Below are 19051 nucleotides of genomic sequence, written 5' to 3'. Positions count from 1 at the left end.
AACCCGAAAGGGCTACATACTGTAGGACTCCAACTATGTGACATTCTGGATCAAGCAAAACAATGAAGATAGCAAAAATATCAGAGTTGTGGGGTAAGGGGTTGGGAGGGGGAGGATGAATAGATGGAATACAGAGAATTTTTAGAGCTGTGAAAATATTCTGCATGATACCACAATGATGGATATATGTCATTACACATCCATCCAAACCATAGAAAGCACGACACCAAGAGTGAGTCCCAAGGTAAAGTACAGACTTTGGGTATGTATGCACCAGTGTGGTATGCATCAGTGTAGGTTAATCCTTGGTAGAGATGTACTATTCTGGGGAGTGTTGTTGATAATGAGGGAGGCCACGTCTGAGTGGGGGCAGGGAGTATACGGAAACTGCAGGCATCTTCCTTACAATTAGGCAGGGAGCCTAAAACTGCTCTAAAAACTCTCTGTAATTAAAAAATAATAATAAAATGAAATAATGGTGCATTGAGCTCTTGATGCAGAATGTAGCAGGTGACGCATGCTACATGAGTGACAGCTGGTTATATGATCATTTTAGTTCCAAACCCCAAATTTTTACAAAGTATTACTGAGTAATGGAATATGACTCAGTCATAAAAGAATGAATGAATGCCATAAAAAGAATGAAATAATGCCATTTGCAGCAAGATGGATGGACCTAGAGGTTATCGTACTAAGTGAAGAAAGACAAATATCATATGATATCACTTTCATGGGGAATTAAAAAAAAAAAGAGAGAGAGAGCAATATAAATAAACTTATATACGAAACAGAAACATATCCAAAGACACAGAAAACAAACTTATGGTTACCAAAGGGGGGAGGGGTGTGGAGGATAAATTAGGAGTTGGGAATTAACATATATGCACTATTATATATAAAATAGATAACCAACAAGGACCTATTGTATTGCACTGAGAACCATACTCAATATTTTGTAATTAACCTATAAGGGGGAAAAAAGCTGAAAAACACTAAATAGATATATGTAAAACTGAATCACTTTGCTTTATATTTGAAACTAACACAACATTGCAAACCAATTATACTTCAACAAAAATAAAATTTTAAAATATTTTGCCTTATCTGGAGTTTTAAAAAGGTTTTGATGGGCTCCCTGGTCTCCATTCAATTCTTTTCCTCTTTCTTTTTCCAGGGTAATTTAAAGTGTCAGTTTCAAGACACTGAACGTTTGTTTGAGCTCTGATGTAATATCCAGATGATTTATTCACAGAAGCTAATCTGCTAACTCAGGCACCTTGTTTTATGGTCCAAACTCTTTCCATCTCATTCAACTCAGCTCTAGCCAGTTCCCCAGGGACAAAGTCTAAACACTGCTCTCTGAGACAGAGATCCCTACTTTGATCCTGAGCAGCAGAAAAGCACTAGATTTTGTTTTGTCTTGTCTTGTTTTATTTTGTTGATCTTAGACGGCCTACAGGAACACAATTCACAATCCATGCTGAAAGGCCTTACGTCTGGGTGCATCCTAGCCTGTTCCCAGTGGACCCTGGGTCCCCCTTTCTCCTGATCTATCTCTACACGTTAGATAAGTTCTGCAGTCCTATCTCTCAAAAATTCTCACCAGTCAACACATTTCACAGCAAGAGGCTTTGTAGTTAAAACCTTTGACCTCAGAATTTTATCTTATCCCCTTCCTGGGTCATCCAAGACATTTCTACCAATCCCATAGAGTACAGGTGAGGCTAAGCAAATATTTGTTGAAAGAAAGAGTGACTAAATATTAACAGCTAACATTTATTGAGTATTTATGATGTGCTAGGCAGTAGAAGCACATTATACGCAGAATCTGACTTATTTCTTCTAAGAATACTATAAGGTAAGTACTGATACAATCCCCATTTTAAAGACAAGAGAGCTGAGGCTCAGAAATTTTTAGTTCAGATTTACAGAGCAGGGACAGCAGGATTTGAACCCAGGGGCTTCTTTTCTCTAACCACTCATGGTTAGAACCACTCTCTGCCCACTTCATGGGTTATGAATATGAGAATATACAAGGAAATGGATAATTGATAGGAATGTCCCAATTCTTTCTTCAGACCTTGGCCCTCAGAAGCCTATGTGTGGGTCTGTTGATCTTCCCTGATATCCTATTTCAGTTCAGTTCAGTTCAGTTGCTCAGTCGTGTCCGACTCCTTGCGACCCCATGAATCGCAGCACACCAGGCCTCCCTGTCCATCACCAATTTCTGGAGTTCACTCAGACTCAATGTCCATCGAGTCAGTGATGCCATCCAGCCATCTCATCCTCTGGCGTTCCCTTCTCCTCCTGCCCTCAATCCCTCCCAGCATAAGAGTCTTTTCCAATGAGTCAACTCTTCGCATGAGGTGGCCAAAGTACTGGAGTTTCAGCTTTAGCATCATTCCTTCCAAAGAAATCCAGGGCTGATCTCCTTCAGAATGGACTGGTTGGATCTCCTTGCAGTCCAAGGGACTCTCAAGAGTCTTCTCCAACACCACAGTTCAAAAGCATCAATTCTTCAGTGCTCAGCTCTCTTCACAGTCCAACTCTCACATCCATACATGACCACTGGAAAAACCATAGCCTTGACTAGACGGACCTTTGTTGGCAAAGTAATGTCTCTGCTTTTGAATATGTTATCTAGGTTGGTCATAACTTTTCTTCCAAGGAATAAGCGTCTTTTAATTTCATGGCTGCAGTCACCATCTGCAATGATTTTGGAGCCCCAAACAAGAAAGTCTGACACTGTTTCCACTGTTTCCCCATCTATTTCCTATGAAGTGAAGGGACCAGATGTCATGATCTTCGTTTTCTGAATGTTGAGCTTTAAGCCAACTTTTTCACTCTCCTCTTTCACTTTCATCCAGAGGCTTTGAGTTCCTCTTCACTTTCTGCCATAAGGGTGGTGTCATCTGCATATCTGAGGTTATTGATATTTCTCCCAGAAATCTTGATTCCAGCTTGTGCTTCTTCTAGTCCAGCGTTTCTCATGATGTACTCTGCATATAAGTTAAATAATCAGGGTGACAATATACAGCCTTGATGTATTCCTTTTCCTATTTGGAACCAGTCTGTTGTTCCATGTCCAGTTCTAACTATTGCTTTCTGACCTGCATGCAAATTTCTCAAGAAGCAGGTCAGGTGGTCTGGTATTCCCATCCCTTTCAGAATTTTCCACAGTTTCTTGTGATCCACACAGTCAAAGGCTTTGGCATAGTCAATAAAGCAGAAATAGACGTTTTTCTGGAACTCTCTTGCTTTTTCCATGATCCAGCAGATGTTGGCAATTTGGTCTAAAACCAGCTTGAACATGTGGAAGTTCACGGTTCACGTATTGCTGAAGCCTGGCTTGGAGAATTTTGAGCATTACTTTACTTATCCTATTTCAACTGATTTAATTGATATCTTTCAGGAAGCCAAGGTTGGCTCATCTGTTTTCAATGAAAATTCAGCCTTTTTTTTTTTGGCAGGAAATCTACCACAAAAGAATGGATACACATATAGGTATCGCTGAGACCCTTTGCTGTTCACCTGAAACTATTACAGTATTGTTAATTGGCTATAACCCAATACAAAATAAAAGAAGAAAAAAATTCAGAAGAAAAAAAAATAGACCACATTTTCCCAGTGACTTAATCATGATTTTTGCTCTCCAGTTTTTTTTATAATGTATATTGTATTTATTTATCTGGTTGCATTGTTGCACCATGTGGGATCTTCACTGCTGTGTGCAGAGTCTTTAGTTACAGAATGCAAACACTTAGTTGCAGCCTATGGGATCTAGTTCCCTGACCAGGGATGGAACCCAGTCCCCTTGTACAGAGAGTCTTAGCCACTGGATCCCCAGAGAAGTCTCTTTTGCTCTCCAATTTGAAAGTCTCCATTCTGCCCTCTTCACACTGCCTGAGTTTGAATCCCTGCTTCATTGCTTACTAACTGTTTGATCCTAGGCTGATGATTGAACCTCCTCATGCTGCAGTCACCTCTTCTGCAAGGTGGAAACAAGAATGATGATATGCCTCTGGTGGGGTTGCTGTGAGGTCTAAGTGCTGAGTACATGTCAGTACTTGGAAGAAAGTCTAAAGATGGAAATATGCTCTCCACCCTTTCAGTGTGTCTCTGGAATTGCATTTATAACCTCATCTGGAGACAAGGGCCAAATACTCTTTGTGAATGAGGGAGTGGACCAAATGGGCCTCCTGCTTCCTCCTCCCACTCCCCAGCTTAGGTTCCCTGTTGAGATATCACAGAGAAATAAAATATTCCCCATGTGTGCATGCTAAGTTGCTTCAGTTGTGTGCAACTCTGCAATTCTATGGACTGTAGCCAACCAGGCTTCTCCCTGTCCATGGGATTCTCCATGCAACAATACTGGAGTTGGTTGCCATGTCCTTCTCTAGGGGATCTTCCTGAACCAGGGATCAAACCCACATCTCCTGTCTCCTGCATTGGCAAGTGGGTTCTCTACCACTAGCACCACCTAGGAAGCCCCCAAATATTCCCCAGGTAAATCAAACTAAAACAAAACATTTGAAGACTCTTAACCTCCCAGAGTTCACTAAGGCTTCTCCAATCACAGCATTTTCCATCTTAAGTGCCATCACACATGCCTCCAGCAGCTCTGTCACCTGCAGTGTGTGGATTTTTTCCTTGCACTGTCCAATGTAGCCATCATTCACAGGGGAGTAGGCCTCTCTATTCTGATAAGGCGTAGAATATGAGCTACAGAGTAATAGTCCAGCCATATGTCCTTCTGCCTTATCTGCAAATCCCCTTATCAGCTGTTTTATTGAGGCTGTTCAGGACACCTGATTATCCTATCCTCACCAGAAAATGCCCTCACTCTGTCTTTCTTGGGCTCCTGCAGGAAAATGCACCAATAATGTAATATCTGCTTTTTTTTAATTGGCATATCAATTAAGACATGCTACCATTGTTTGTATAATTATTAGATTTGTCCCCACTGTTAATCAAAGAAATGCAGATTCAGGCAAAGCTTTTCTTAGAATCATAATACACCCAGTGCTGACACTGTTATATATATTGAGGGCAGTCTAAATCACTGCAGTATCTTCTCCGGGCTAGTACTTTAGCAATAGACATCAAGGGCCTTCAATGCCTCTGACTCAATAATTTCACTTCTGAGACTCTATGCTAAGGAAATAATCCTAAACACAGAAAAAAATCTTTGTGCCCCAAGATGTTCATGTCAGTGTTATTTACCATAGCAAAAGCAATGAAACCATATAAAGACTTAAAAAAAAAAAAAAAAAGGAAATGGTTAAATGAGCTACTTTATAATGACCTCATAGAATACTTTGTAGCCATTTAAAATGATACTTTCAATTAAGTTGACAATTTTTGTAATATCACATGAAATGGGGGGAAAGGCAGAATACAAATGTACATATATTGTTGTTTTTCAGTTGCTCAGTTGTGTCCAACTCTTTGTGACACCATGGACTGCAGCACAGGAAGCGTCCCTGTCCTTCACCATCTCCCAGAGCTTGCTCAAACTCATGTCCATTGAATCTGTGATGTCATCCAGCCATCTCATCTTCTGTCATCCCCTTCTCCTCCTGCCTTCAATCTTTCCCAGTATCAGGGTCTTTTCCAATGAGTCAGTTCTTCGCATCAGGTAGCCAAAGTATTGGAGCTTCAGCTTCATCATCAGTCCTTCCAATGAATATTCAGGATTGATTTCCTTTAGGATTGACTGGTGTGATCTTTTGCTTAAAAGAAAGATGAGAAAATATAAAGACACTAATGAATGAATGCTGTCACAGTAATGGTTCAGAGTGCTGTGAGAGTGGATAAGTGTTCAGATTTAGACTGGAGGATCAGGGAAGCCTCTCAGAGAATCTAGAAGTTAGCCAGGGAAAAGGACTACTCAAAGAAGAGGAAACAGCACGTGCAGAGGTTCTGAGTCAGGAAAAACATAACAAATAAACGTTTTTGAGGCGCTGGCTACTGGGTGCTAACAACATATCAAAGTCTTTGTTTTAGATTTGCTGTCCTGTCCAGAACCAGGAGCTAAAATTTCTTTGTATGTAATAAGGATTAATATCATCTGCTGAAAGTGAAAATCACTCAGTCGTGTCTGACTCTTTGCAACCCTATGGACTGTATAGTCCATGGAATTCTCCAGGCCAGAATACTGGAGTGGGTAGCCTTTCCCTTCTCCAGGGGATCTTCCCAACCCAGGTCTCCCTCATTGCAGGAGGATTCTTTACCAGCTGAGCAATCAGGAAGCCCATCTGCTGAAAAGACACTGGCAACTCAGTCTTAGCTTGGCATGTCATGGGGAAAGGAGCAGTAACAGCACTTGTCACCTGCAGTTGTCATGGGGCTGAGGATTCCTGCACTTAAGCCCTTAAAATAGGGCTGGCAAATGGCCAACAAGCACATGAAAAGATGCTCAATATTACTCGCCATCAGGGAAATGCAAATCAAAACCACAGTGAGACACCATTTCACACCAACTAACATGACTATAATAAAAAAAGACAGATAACAACAAGGGTTGGTGAGAATATGGAGAAATCAGAACCCTCATACACTGCTGGTGGGGGCACTAGGGGCGGGGGCAGGGCAAGTTGTGTCCTACTCTTTGTGACCTCATGGACTGTAGCCTACCAGGCTCCTCTGTCCATGGGATTTCCCAGGCAAGAATATTGGAGTGGGTTGCCATATCCTGACCCAGGGATTAGACCCTGGTCTCCTGCATTGCAGGCAGATTCTTTACTGACTGAACCACTGCAGCTCAGCACACTGCCAGTAGGAATAAAAAATGGTGCAGCCACTTGGGAAAACAATTTGCAATTTCCTCAAATGGTTAAACATAGAGTTACCATATAATCCAGCATTCCCACCCCCAAGAGAAATGAAAACCTACATCTACACAAAAATGTGCAGAGGAATGTTCATGGCAACATTACTCACAATAGGAAGAAGTGGAAACAACGCAAATGTCCATCAACAACCCAATGGATGAAGAGATAACAGAGATGTGATATATCCATACCATGGAATAGTATTCATTAATAAAAATAAATTAATTAAATAGAAATGTAATATCAATAAATGCCACGACATGAATCTTGAAAATATTATGCTAAATGAAAGAGGCTGTCACAGAGGACCACATGTAGTCTGATACGATGAACATGAAATGGCAAAAATATACAAACTCATGGAGATAGAAAGAGTACTTGATGCTCAAGACTGGAGTGTTGATGGGAAATGGAGAGTAATTGCCAACAGGTATAGGGTTGCTTTTGAGGGTGATAAAAATGTTCTAGAGTTGACTGTGGTGATAGCTGCATAACTCTGAATATAGGAAAAAAACACTGAACCATGCTTTTTTTTTTTTTTTTTTTGGCTGCTATCTCACAGCTTGCAGGATCTTAGTTCCCTGACCAGGGACTGAACTTGCACCATCAGCAGTGAATGGGCTTTAACCACTGGACCACCAGCGAATTCCTTGAACCATGCACTTTAAACAGATGAATTGTATGATATGTGATTTTTATCTCAATAAAGTTGTTATAAAAAATAGGGTCAGACCAATGGGCACATAGTGTGTGCTTAATGTTGGCTAATATCATCACTATTCAATAAATATCTCTTTTCTCTGGATGAAACTTTTCCTTATAATGACAACTGTGAATCAACCAGGAAATTTTCTGAATCGGGGTCATAAATTCAAAGGCTTACAAAAAACATGCAGAAGACAGAAAAAGGTCATAAAGTGAAGGTGCCCAGCATAAAGGAGCGGTGGAGACTGAGTCAAAATGGAAAGCTGATTGCTTCTCACCTCCATCCACATGGGAATCTAGGCCCAAAATTACCAGAGCTGACTTTTCAAGGGAAGGCAGACTTTCAGATTTTTATGTGAAACCTATTGACTTCTAAGTACTGGCATGCATACCTGCGTGCTCAGTTATGTGCAACTCTTTATGACCCCATGGCCTGTAGCCCACAGGCTGCTCTGTCCATGGGATTTCCCAAGCAAGAATTCTGGAGTGGGTTGCCATTTCCTCTTCCAGGAGATCTTCTCCACCCAGGGATCAAGCCCACATCTCCTTCTACTCCTGCATTGGCAGGTGGATTCTTTACCACTGAGCCACTTGGGAAGCCCAAGTATCGGCACCTACCTTAAAATGTTATAAACACTGAGAAGGTCAAAACTTAAACTTGAGCCGACATAGCAGCAGGAAAATTTCAGTCTTCAAGTTGCTTTGTTGTCTCTGCTGACAGTACTTTAGCATGATTCCCAAAATTGTCCCCTGTCCACTTCCCTCCTCCTAAACTCTGGTTTATTCCTCACTTCCTCTGCCAAAACCTATCCAGGCTAAAGAGACAGAATTCATACATAAATAGTTTCTAAACATCCTGGTAGATGCCAAAGTTAGAGTACAGTAGCGTGGAGAGGGATTGGGGGCACACAGCTTTTGATTCCTAATCCAATTAGAGAATCCTACAACAGAGTTTTTATTCAAAGACCAAATTTAATGTACAATCCTATATCTCCAGTAGGGCTTCCCTGGTGGCTCAGATGGTAAAGAGTCTTCCTGCAATGCAGGAGACCAGGGTTTGATCCCTGGGTCGGGAAGATCCATCCCCTGGAGCAGGAAACCCACTCAGGTATTCTTGCCTGGAAAATCCCATGGACAGAGGAGCCTGGTGGGCTACAGTCCATGGGACCGCAGAGTCGGACACGACTGAGCCACTAACACTTGCATCTGCAGTGAAGCCGGTTTGCATTAATTTCCAGCACAACATTCAGATATACTGGCCAGAACTTCAATATGGTCTTATTTAGTGTTCAATCCTTTAGAGCATTACAGTTAATTATTTCAGTTTTATGGCACAGTGGAGGCAACAAGCATCCAAGCAGGATGCCTTCTGCCTCTCCTCCCACCCAGTCAGCCCAGGGAGGTGTCAATATAATTATTTAAGGAGTTGAAAGGTAAAGGGCAAGGAAGAGGAAGGGAATTGAGCCAGCAATTATGCACTAATGCTTTGACAGAGGAGCAGATGGCATTCCTTGCATAAATTATTATTTATCCGCGGAATTCCCCTCTGCCTATTACCAATTCCACCCCTTTAAAAAATTCTTTGTTGGGCCTGTGAAGTCCCCTGGCCAGTGTCCAACGTCAACTGCCTCCCCCACATCCCTCCCGGTAGAGACGCAGCGAGGGTGAGAATTCCAAGATGGCCGCAGGTGGGCCGCAAGAGTTTCTGAGGGCATTGATGTTGAGGTCACAGGGAGGAGTCCACTTTAATTTGCAGGCTGGAGGCAGGGTGCAGTGACTGCCTGGACGTGCAAGCAGAAAGTGACGAGCAGGGTTGCCCAGCCTCTGCTTCACCCTCAATAATGAGACTACATTCCCTGGTGGTCTAGTGGTTACAATTCAGTGCTTTCTCTGCTGTGACCCAGGTTCAATCCCTGGTCAGGAAAGCGAGATCCCCCAAGCCGTGCAGCATGGCAATAATAATAATAATAAGACCTACTACATATAGACACCCACCAAAATGCCAGCTCAGGCAACATAGCTTGGAAATTACTATGCATGCCCTCATAGAACCCTTGCATCAGCCCCCAAGGCAAGCAAGAGCACTTCATTGTGGAGAAAAAAAAAAAAATGAAGAAACCGAAAGCTGTGAGATAAAGAATTCTGCTAATCCTAATAACAAGACACCTTTTTTTAAAGACTATATAGCTGCATTTTTCGTCTTCCTTTTTTTTTAGCTTGTACAGAGTTATAAAAATCATCTCTACCTTTTCAACGATATATTTTTTTAATTCTTATATTTTTCTGAAGAGAACAAGACTTTTAATCCATGTAATTAAACGCAAAAAAAAAAAAAAAAAACAGTTCTTAATTCCAGAATACTAAAATGAAAACAAAATCCCCAAGACAGTAATGATACCCAAAACACCTATGGTTTTTTAAGACAGATGGTATTCTCAGCCAACCTTCAGGACAACTCTGGGGGGGGTTACGCTTGTTACGATTTCCTACAGATGGGGGCACTGAGGCTCTGTTCATTGAAGTCATTTCTCAAAGCCTCCAAACCCACAGTCAGCGTGATGTTTGAACCCGGACTTACAGGGATTCCCAGGACAGCCACAGTGTAGTCTCTCCTCTGTATACCACCACCGCCCTCACCCCCTCACCAACAGAAAAATCTACTTCCCAAACATACATATTAGCTGTCTCCCGACATTTTTCAGCAGAGAGAAAACTAAGCCTCTTGGAGGGCAAAGATTGTCCATTTCTCTGTGTCCACTGTCTTGACACTCATGCTCTTCTTGCCTCCTTGGCAATTATACACCAGGATATAATGGGTATATATAAAAGGGTGTACATATGTAAGGGTAGCCATGAGAAGCCAAGTGCTCAATTTGATCCCACTAGCATTTCCCAGAGAAAACTGGCCCTGGCCAGCAGCAGCAGAGACATGGCAAGCACTGGGCATCAGGGCTGACTGAGGCTTGTGGTGGAACAGATGAAGCCAAGACTGTAGCATCAAAAGGGTTTGGATGCTGAACGCCACCTCTACCACTCACTGTGTGAGTTTGAATAAGTCCCTCCGAGGCGTTAATTTTCCCCATCCGTAAAATGGAATATTAATCTGCACCTCATAGGATTACTGTGGAGACATAATGGGATAATGCAGTGACTTTCTAACATTTTTAATACATAGTTAGAGATGTGGATGGAGTCAGCAGTCATGAAATTAAAAGACACTTGATCCCTGGAAGGAAAGCTATGGCATACCTAGACAGCGTATTAAAAGGCAGAGACATCACTTTGCCGACAAACATCTATATAATCAAATCTATGGTTTTTCCAGTAGTCATGTATGGATTTGAGAGTTGGACCATAAAGAAGGCTGAGTGCCAAAGAATTGATGCTTCCAAATTGTGGTGCTGGAAAGACTCTTCAGAGTCCCTTGGACTGCTAGAAGATCAAACCAGTCAATCCTAAAGGAAATCAACCCTGAATATTCATTAGAAGGACTGATGCTGAAGCTGAAGCTCAAATACTTTGCAATCTGATGTGAAGACCCAACTCATTAGAAAAGACCTTGATGCTGGGAAATATTGAAGGCAAAAGGATAAGGGGGCGGCAGAAGATGAGATAGTTAGATAGCGTCACCAACTCAATGAACATAAATCTGAGTAAGCTCCAGGAGATAGTGAAGGACAGGGGAACCTGGCGCACTGGAGTCCATGGGGTTGCAGAGCATCAGACACGTTAGTGACTGAACAACAACAAAAGAGATGCAGTGCATTTCATATCATAACCAAGTTCGTACAGAGAGAAGGGGAGATTCATAAAACCATACTTGGTAATATTCTTTGATAGCTTGGATACTTTCTATGCTAGTCCACTTTTGTGAACTACCACACTACTACCAGTTAAGTTGACTTCATACCCAGTGAAGGATCTTAACTTTTCCCTGTGAAAAGCCAGACACAATAAGCTTCTCCCTGCCCAGCACCAATAACCGTGTTCGCACACCTCCTTTCTTCTGCTGGATTCTGGTAAGAATTTCCTTTGGGTTTGATTATAGACTTGTGAGGAAAAGGACCTGCAGGGGGCGCTGTTTTAAGCGATTGTGAATTCTGGTTTCGTTTTTATTTTACCCTTTTTGTCTGTTGGTCACCGAGTCCAGTTCTGCTTATCTGGATGGCTTCTGTCTTCATCCTCCTCCTCAACCATCTCCAGGCTTCAACTATCCTCAAGGAATGTGAACAAGACCCACCCATCGGTGGAACTGAAGCAAGGAAGAATTCTCAGATGGCTCTCTTTGGATTAAAACTGGGCTGGGCTGCATATGTCTTCCTCTTGGGAGCTCCCTCTGATAGCACTCATTCAATAAACATTTACAGGACTTCCCTGATGGTCCAGGGCTTAAAACTCCATGCTCCCAAATGCAAGGGGCCCAGGTTCAATTACTGGCTGAGGAACTAGATCCCATATGCTTCAGCTAAGACCTGGTTCAGGCAAACAGAAAAATAAAAACAATAACTTGTACATGAGTGTTCATAACAGCACTATGAGTAACAGCCAAAAAAAAAAATGCACCAGGCAGTGTGCTAGGCCCTGGAGACCACAGACTCTGCAAATGGCAACGCGGAGGCTTTCTTGGTGGGTTAGTCCCTCCTAACCCCAGAAATTTCTGGGCCTGGAATCACAAAAATCCATAAAAGCAGTAAACTGTTAGATTTCTTACCATAAAAGCATGGACAGTTAAGACTCTCAAGGGGAACTTCCTTGGTGGCTCAGTGATAAAGAATCTGCCTGCCAATGCAGGAGACATGAGTTCGATCCCTGGTCCGGGAGGATCTCACATGCCAAGGAGCCCACACACCACAACTAGAGAGTGTCCCATGCAACTAGAGAAAAGCCTATGGCGCAACAAAGACCCAGCATAACCAAAAAATAAATAAATAAAATAAAAAGACTTTCAGTGGGAGGGGAAATATTATCAGAAGAGGAACATTCTTTAGGTGGCTTATTAACATGTAAAAGCAGAGATCTCAGACAGGCAGACTGAGTGCTGAATCTATCTCACAAACGGGTTTCGCTTCCATATATAATCTTCCCTGGTGGCTCAGCTGGTAAAGACTCTGCCTGCAAGGCAGAAGACCCCAATTCGATTCCCGTGTCGGGAGGAAGCCCTAGAGAAGGGCATGACAACCCACTCCAGTATTCTTGCCTGGAGAATCCCCATGGACAGAGGAGCCTGGCGGGCTACAGTCCATGGGGTCGCAAAGAGTCGGATGCGATGGAGCAACTAAGCACAGCACAGCATAATTTTTCAACTGAGTTGCCAGCATTTGGTATTCCACCTTCCCTGAAATTCCACCTTCCCTGAAAAATTGGAAGTGTTGGCACCAATGGGCCCATATTGAAGGACAACAACCCACAGATGCCGAGTAGCAACTGCCAGCTGCATACAGACAAATGTTCTCCCGTCTGTCGCAGTCCTCACCACTCCCTTCAGGCTTCCTCATCTACATTCCCTGTTGGGGCCCTGGAAGCATTCTAGTTTGCACCCCTTGATCTAAAACATGATGAAGGAAATGTGTATTCGAAGTTGGAAAGAGCTTTCAATCAGGGTGTCAGTCTATGCTCTAAAGGAATAGTTTTTCCAATGTCCCTGTCAGTTCACCAGGGCAAGAAAATAGATGTAGATTTCAGCAGAAGCTTTGTTCAGCCAGGAATTCACTCAGGGGTTGGCAGGCCCACACTGATGGTCAGTTACTAGACAGTATGTGAATTCAGTCAAAGGAGGGTAATTCTAACAGAATGCCTGAATTTGTATTAATTAAGAACAATGCATAATTCGACCTTGCAGATCTTCCAGAATTTTGCTGTTTCTGGATGAAGGGATCTATGAAATAGCTTAGAGTTGGAATAGTCAGTCAGTCTTACAGCAGATGGAGACAGGCGAGGGGTGGGTTAGGAATTAGTCATCAAACATTATGTAATCTCTCTGGGAGAAGAGACACCCCCTCCAGGTCTCATCTGTCCAATGTCACATGTGTACTCATCCACAATTTTTCAGGCTTGATGAGGTGATAGAGGCGAGAAATGTCATGGAACTCTCTGGGAAGCACTATGACATACTAATACATTAAACTTAAAATAACTCAATCCATAATTTTCTCTGAAAATTCTAACAATTGCAAGCATTTACTGACCATAGGCCAAGAATTAGTGTGCATGTGTGTGTGTGTTCAATAGAGTCTGACTCTTTGTGACCCCATGGACTATAGCCTGCCAGGTCCCTCTGTCCATAGAAATTTCCAGGAAAAGATATTAGAGTGGGTTGCCATTTCCTACTCCAGTCCAAGTACCAGGTTCTGTATCAAATGCATTATCTCATTTAATCTTTATAATGTCCTCAATAAGAAAGATGCTATCCTATGTACAATAGCCAGGACATGGAAGCAGCCTAGATATCCATCGACAGATGAATGGATAAATAAGTCATGGTACATATATACAATGGAATATTACTTAGCCATTAAAAGGAATGAATGTGAGTCAACTGTAGTGAGGTGGATGAACTGAGAGCTTGTTACAGACTGAAGTCAGAAAGAGAAAAACAAATACTGTATACTAATGCATATATATGGAATCTAAAAAAAAATAGCTGATGAACTTATTTACAGAGAAGAAATGGAGACACAGACATACAGAACTGACTTGTGGACACAGCAGGGGAAGGAGAGGTTAGAACAAATTGAGAAAGTAGCATTGACATACATACGTTACCATGTGTAACACAGATAACTATTGGGAAGTTGCTGCATGGCACAGGGAGGCCAGCCTGGCCCTCTGTGACATCTAGAGGGGTGGAATGGGGAGGAGGAGGCTCGAGAGGGAGGGGGTATATATACAATTATGACTAATTCTCATTGATGTACAGCAGAGACCACCACAATATTGCAAAGCAATTATCCTCCAATTAAAAAGAGAGAGAGAGACACTATGAGGACAGTAGTCCTGCTTTACAGATGAGAAAAGTAGTGAGATTCCGAGAAGTCATGGGATTTGCCAGATTTAGCAATGAATGAATCAGTGCACAAGGTTAAATGGAAGGGGACCCTCAGAACCATTTGGAATCCACTGCAAGCCAAGTCTAGGAGCGACCTGTAGTGGGTAGAGGATAAAGAAGAGTCAATGGTGGAAATGGAAGAAGCAGCTGGATATGTTAATGTCAGGAGAAGGAGTCACACTGGGATTCTCACTCTGACATATCAGGGCTGACACTGTTCTGTTGGGGGGCTGTCCTGGGTACTGTTGGACATTTAGCAGCATCCCTGACCTCTACCCAGTGTATGCTAGTAGGAACACTCCTTGGTAACAACCCCTGAACGTCTCTGCTGCTGCTGCTGCTGCTAAGTCACTTCAGTCGTGTCTGACTCTGTGCAACCCCATAGACGGCAGTCCACCAGGCTCCCCCGTCCCTGGGATTCTCCAGGCAAGAACACTGGAGTGGGTTGCCATTTCCTTCTCCATTGCATGAAAGTGAAAAGTGAAAGTGAAGTTGCCCAGTCGTGTCCGACTCTAGCGACCCCATGGAGGAGCCTGAACGTCTCTAGGCATTTTCAAATGTCCCCTGAGGGCAAAATCACCTTCAGTCAAAAACCACTGATTACCAAAGAAGCAGTCATCTTCTAAAGCCATCAGTTTCCCTGGCAGCAGCAAAGTTAAGAAAATGGGAAAGGGCCGAGGTGATCCAAGGGCACCAGGTACTTTCAAGAAATTCCCTTCTGTCACAAAATCCATTTAAAAGTAGTAACAGAAGGAACAGAATTTAAAAATATGAGCAACCAAGGGTGAGCTATTCGCACAAAGTCCAAAAGCCTTGGTTTGGGATTGCCACAAGCCTGTCCAAGGAGTAGTCTCCCATGCCCCTGGCTTCCAAATGAAGGTCAAAGATTGAAAAGTAGAAGTTTCTACCCAGTGAGTCTCCATTTCAGTCATCTCCCCACCTCCAACCCAGCTAGGGTCCATCCTGGAGACAGATGTTGCCCAAAAGGACCATGGCGAAGACAGGCCAAGTGAGCGAAAGTGTGGAAACTTCTGAGATTGGCTTGGGTTTGGCACTTACGGAACAATAAACGGAGCCTTTGAAGAGGCTAAACAAAGGAACCATTTGTCTATTCTAGCAGCTACAAAGCGAGGCAAGATTACAGCGAAGGACTAAGGAGCAAAAGAAGAATGCCAAGCTGGAGAGGAGACCAGGGTTTACCGAGTCCAACTCAGACCCTCTGCCAGGATCTAAGGTCCGTGGGTAAGACAGGCAACTGAACATACTTAACGCGACAGAGAAAACACAGGCTCTAGAGCTTTATGTTAAAAACACTTGCTAATTTTTTTTTTCTTCCTCAGCTTCTTTAATGTATGCAGTATGCTAGAAGCAAGAGTGGGGGGAGAGAAACAACATTCAAAAACATGCATTTTTAAAAAGGCACAAAGCTTTTCTTCACTGCTTTTTTTGATATCATTCCTATGAATTAATGATGCTGGATTTTATTTGCTTGTCTGTTGGAGAGCTTTCCTGTACTTCTCTCACTGGGAAAAAGGTTGGCATTAAAATGCTCGTCAGACTTTCCCTTCTTTTAACATTCCCTGGCTAGCTTGGTTTTAATCTAACAGTCCTTTCCAAATGATCTTTCTGCTGGAGCTATGTATGTATTTATCATTCTCCCCCGACCCTTTCCTTGACAGTCCTCAATGACTTGAAGGGTTTTTCTTTCTTTCTTTTTTAAAGTCAGTTACTTATTGATTTTGGCCACAAAGCATGTGGGATCTTAGTTCCCCAAACCAGGCACTGAACCCAGGCCCCCTGCAATGGACACACAGAGTCCTAACCACTGGACTGCCAGGGAAGTCCCTAAAAGGGTTTTGAAATAGCATCCCAATCACCTTTGAGGGGCTTTCTGTCTCATCTCCAGGTTGCAGCTAGCTTTTTGATCAGCCACATCCAGTTTCTTTCCACTGCTCTTGTCTATCGAAGATCCATAGGAAAGTTTCTCAGGGTGGGCTGGAGGGGGAGAGATATTCAAAGAAGGGGAGGAGACTGGTGTTACCTTATACAAGTCACACATTCTGAATCTCACCATCCTGTGCCTGCAAAGAAAGGAGAAAGAGTGGTCAAATTGCTCATTCTTTCTGTACTTCATTTTTCCTATAAAACTGATACATGACTGTCATTGTAAGAATATGCAGAGATCGAATCACTTCCAGTTATACCATCCTGAAGGAAAAAAAAACAAAAACATGTTTCCTGCAGTAACACAATGTTCTCTTCCATGAGGCAATCATACTGGACCTGGAGTCCCTACCCTGTGGGTGAAAACAGAGCTGCCGTTTGGGCGATCTGTCTCTTCTTAGAAACCCAGCAGCACCCCAGAAAGGAAGGAGATGCTCAGCTTGGGAGCGTCCTTAGACCAGCAAACCAGAAATGTTCATTTAATAGACACCTTGCACCGACTTCCAAAAGGAAGTAGAAAGACCGAGGCTGTCCCTTAAAAACCTTTCTTAAAAGACAAACTTCATCAGCTATTTCCGGGTGATCAGGATCAGAAACTCTTTATGTTTTATTCTAAGTTCTGTTATTTTTCTATTTATAACTTTTATTTTACAGTAACGTGCATCTCTTGGGTCATCTCGAAAGATATTATTAGTTTTAAATTCCCTTGCCATTTCTCAACCCAGAAAATGTCTCTTCTAGGTCAAATGGCTCTTTAAAATTACTAAAAGAAAGATAGAGAGGTCCCTTAAGACAAGCCTTGCTGAGACATGGCTTTCCATTTCTTCGGCTGTGAAATGGGATGGCCCCTACCTTATTTGGAAGCACAAAACTCCAGGCTGCTACTTGAAAATAACACCACAGTTGATACTACTAGCCTGGGAGAGAAGGCTGAGTCCTGAACCCACCAACAGCATCTCTGCTTGGGGTTCACATCACCTACACATGGCTGGCATGGTTTGGTAGTCAGACCTTAAGACAGGTATAACAGCCATCTTTAGCAACTTTCAGAAACTACCATCTGAGGTCAAACTAGACCTACTTTTATTGTTGTTGCTTGATTTATTGGTTTTGAATTTGTGTGTGTGTGTGTGTGTGTGTTTCTTGCCACAGTAGAGAGCAGTCATTCAGGCTCCATTCAGTCATTCAGATTCCTAGGAAAACAACCCAAGAGACCTCTTCCAGGAAGGAGTTCCTGCTGTCACGTTTCCTGAGGATCTATCAGGTGATAAGACACTGTCAAGCATCCTTCTGGTCACAGAGACCTATCTGAAATATTCACACTCATTAAACATGCTATGTAAATTTCCTGCTCATTTACTTCCACCTTTATCGCTCAGTTGTTTTGATATGAAAGCTTTTTATTAAAATGATCCTTTACACTTTTTTCCCAGTGGAATCCCAAATGCCCCCCCTTCATCGTTATGAAAACATCTGGCTCTTCACCAATTTTTTTTTTCATTTAAATAAAGCAGTAAGCAAAACTAACTCCTCACCTTTCCCTTTGACTCCACTTCCCCAATAAATCTAACGTCTTTCTCTAAAACTTGGTGGCTAGATGATTGGTTTCCACGGTGTGTAGTCTAATGCGTGTTTTGCTGCTTTAGAATTTTGCTGGAATATTTTTCATGTGTATACTTGTTAATTATTTCACCGTTTCCCATAAATGGAATCAGCTCTCTATAGGGTGATGTTCGTTGTCTGTAAGTGCCTGCGTGCTCAGTTGCTCAGTCATGTCCGACTCTGCGACCCCATGGATGATAACCTGCCAGGCTCCTCTGTCCACGGGATTTCTTCAGGCAAGAATACTGGAATGGATTGCCATTGCCGCCTTCAGGGGATCTTCTCGACTCAGGGATCGAACCTGCATCTCCTGCGTCTCCCGCATTGGAAAGCAGATTCACCACTTAGCCACCTAGGAAGCCTGACCGTGTAGCTATGGGTTAATTTTCACCACCTCTTACGCAGTTGGACAGCCGCCTCTGAACCACTCTTCTCTCCAGTGATTCCTCTTCTTTCCACCTCTCTGCAGTTGGCCTGAAGGAATCATAAAACGGCGGCTGGAAACTCAATTTAAGGAACCGCCCCTTCCTCAGCCCGGTGCTCCGGGACGCCCCTGCCCCCACCCGACCCGCCAGCCCTCAGCTGGCATCCGGACGCAGCGACCTAGGCTGCCAGTAGAGGGCACACTTACTTTAACTTTCGCAAACCTGGGGCGCGGGTGCAGCTCTGGGAGGGGGCAGGGAAAGACGCTTTGCAGCAAAACCCTGGCTAGGGATTGGTCACTTGCGTTTTCGGCAAAGACCTGGAGGCTGGAGGAATTTGCAGTCCTTAAAACCGACTTGTGCCTTGTGCCTGATTTGGAGGAAGTTACTACTCTTTTAACAATCGAACGCCGAGCAGCAAACTCAACGGGTAATAATTTATCTCAAACACAAGCATGACATAGGCGAGCCCTCCCTGTCCCGAATTTTTTTTTCACTTT

At 43.0% G+C, this 19051-nt stretch overlaps 1 long non-coding RNA gene across 1 annotated transcript; it reads right to left on the bottom strand.

Moving 5' to 3' along the window:
* Positions 1 to 5276: 5276 nt before the first annotated feature.
* LOC139186800 (uncharacterized) lies at positions 5277 to 16720 on the bottom strand. The gene is made up of 2 exons (XR_011570409.1): positions 16461 to 16720; positions 5277 to 5732 (listed from the first exon to the last, which is right to left on the bottom strand). It is a non-coding gene; the product is annotated as an uncharacterized lncRNA (long non-coding RNA).
* Positions 16721 to 19051: the final 2331 nt, after the last annotated feature.

The sequence above is a fragment of the Bos indicus genome, chromosome 14 (genome assembly GCF_029378745.1).
Source record: "Bos indicus isolate NIAB-ARS_2022 breed Sahiwal x Tharparkar chromosome 14, NIAB-ARS_B.indTharparkar_mat_pri_1.0, whole genome shotgun sequence".
NCBI lineage: Eukaryota > Metazoa > Chordata > Mammalia > Artiodactyla > Bovidae > Bos > Bos indicus.
Note: the sequence above shows the minus strand (reverse complement) of the source record. Positions and strands in the feature narration are given on the sequence as shown.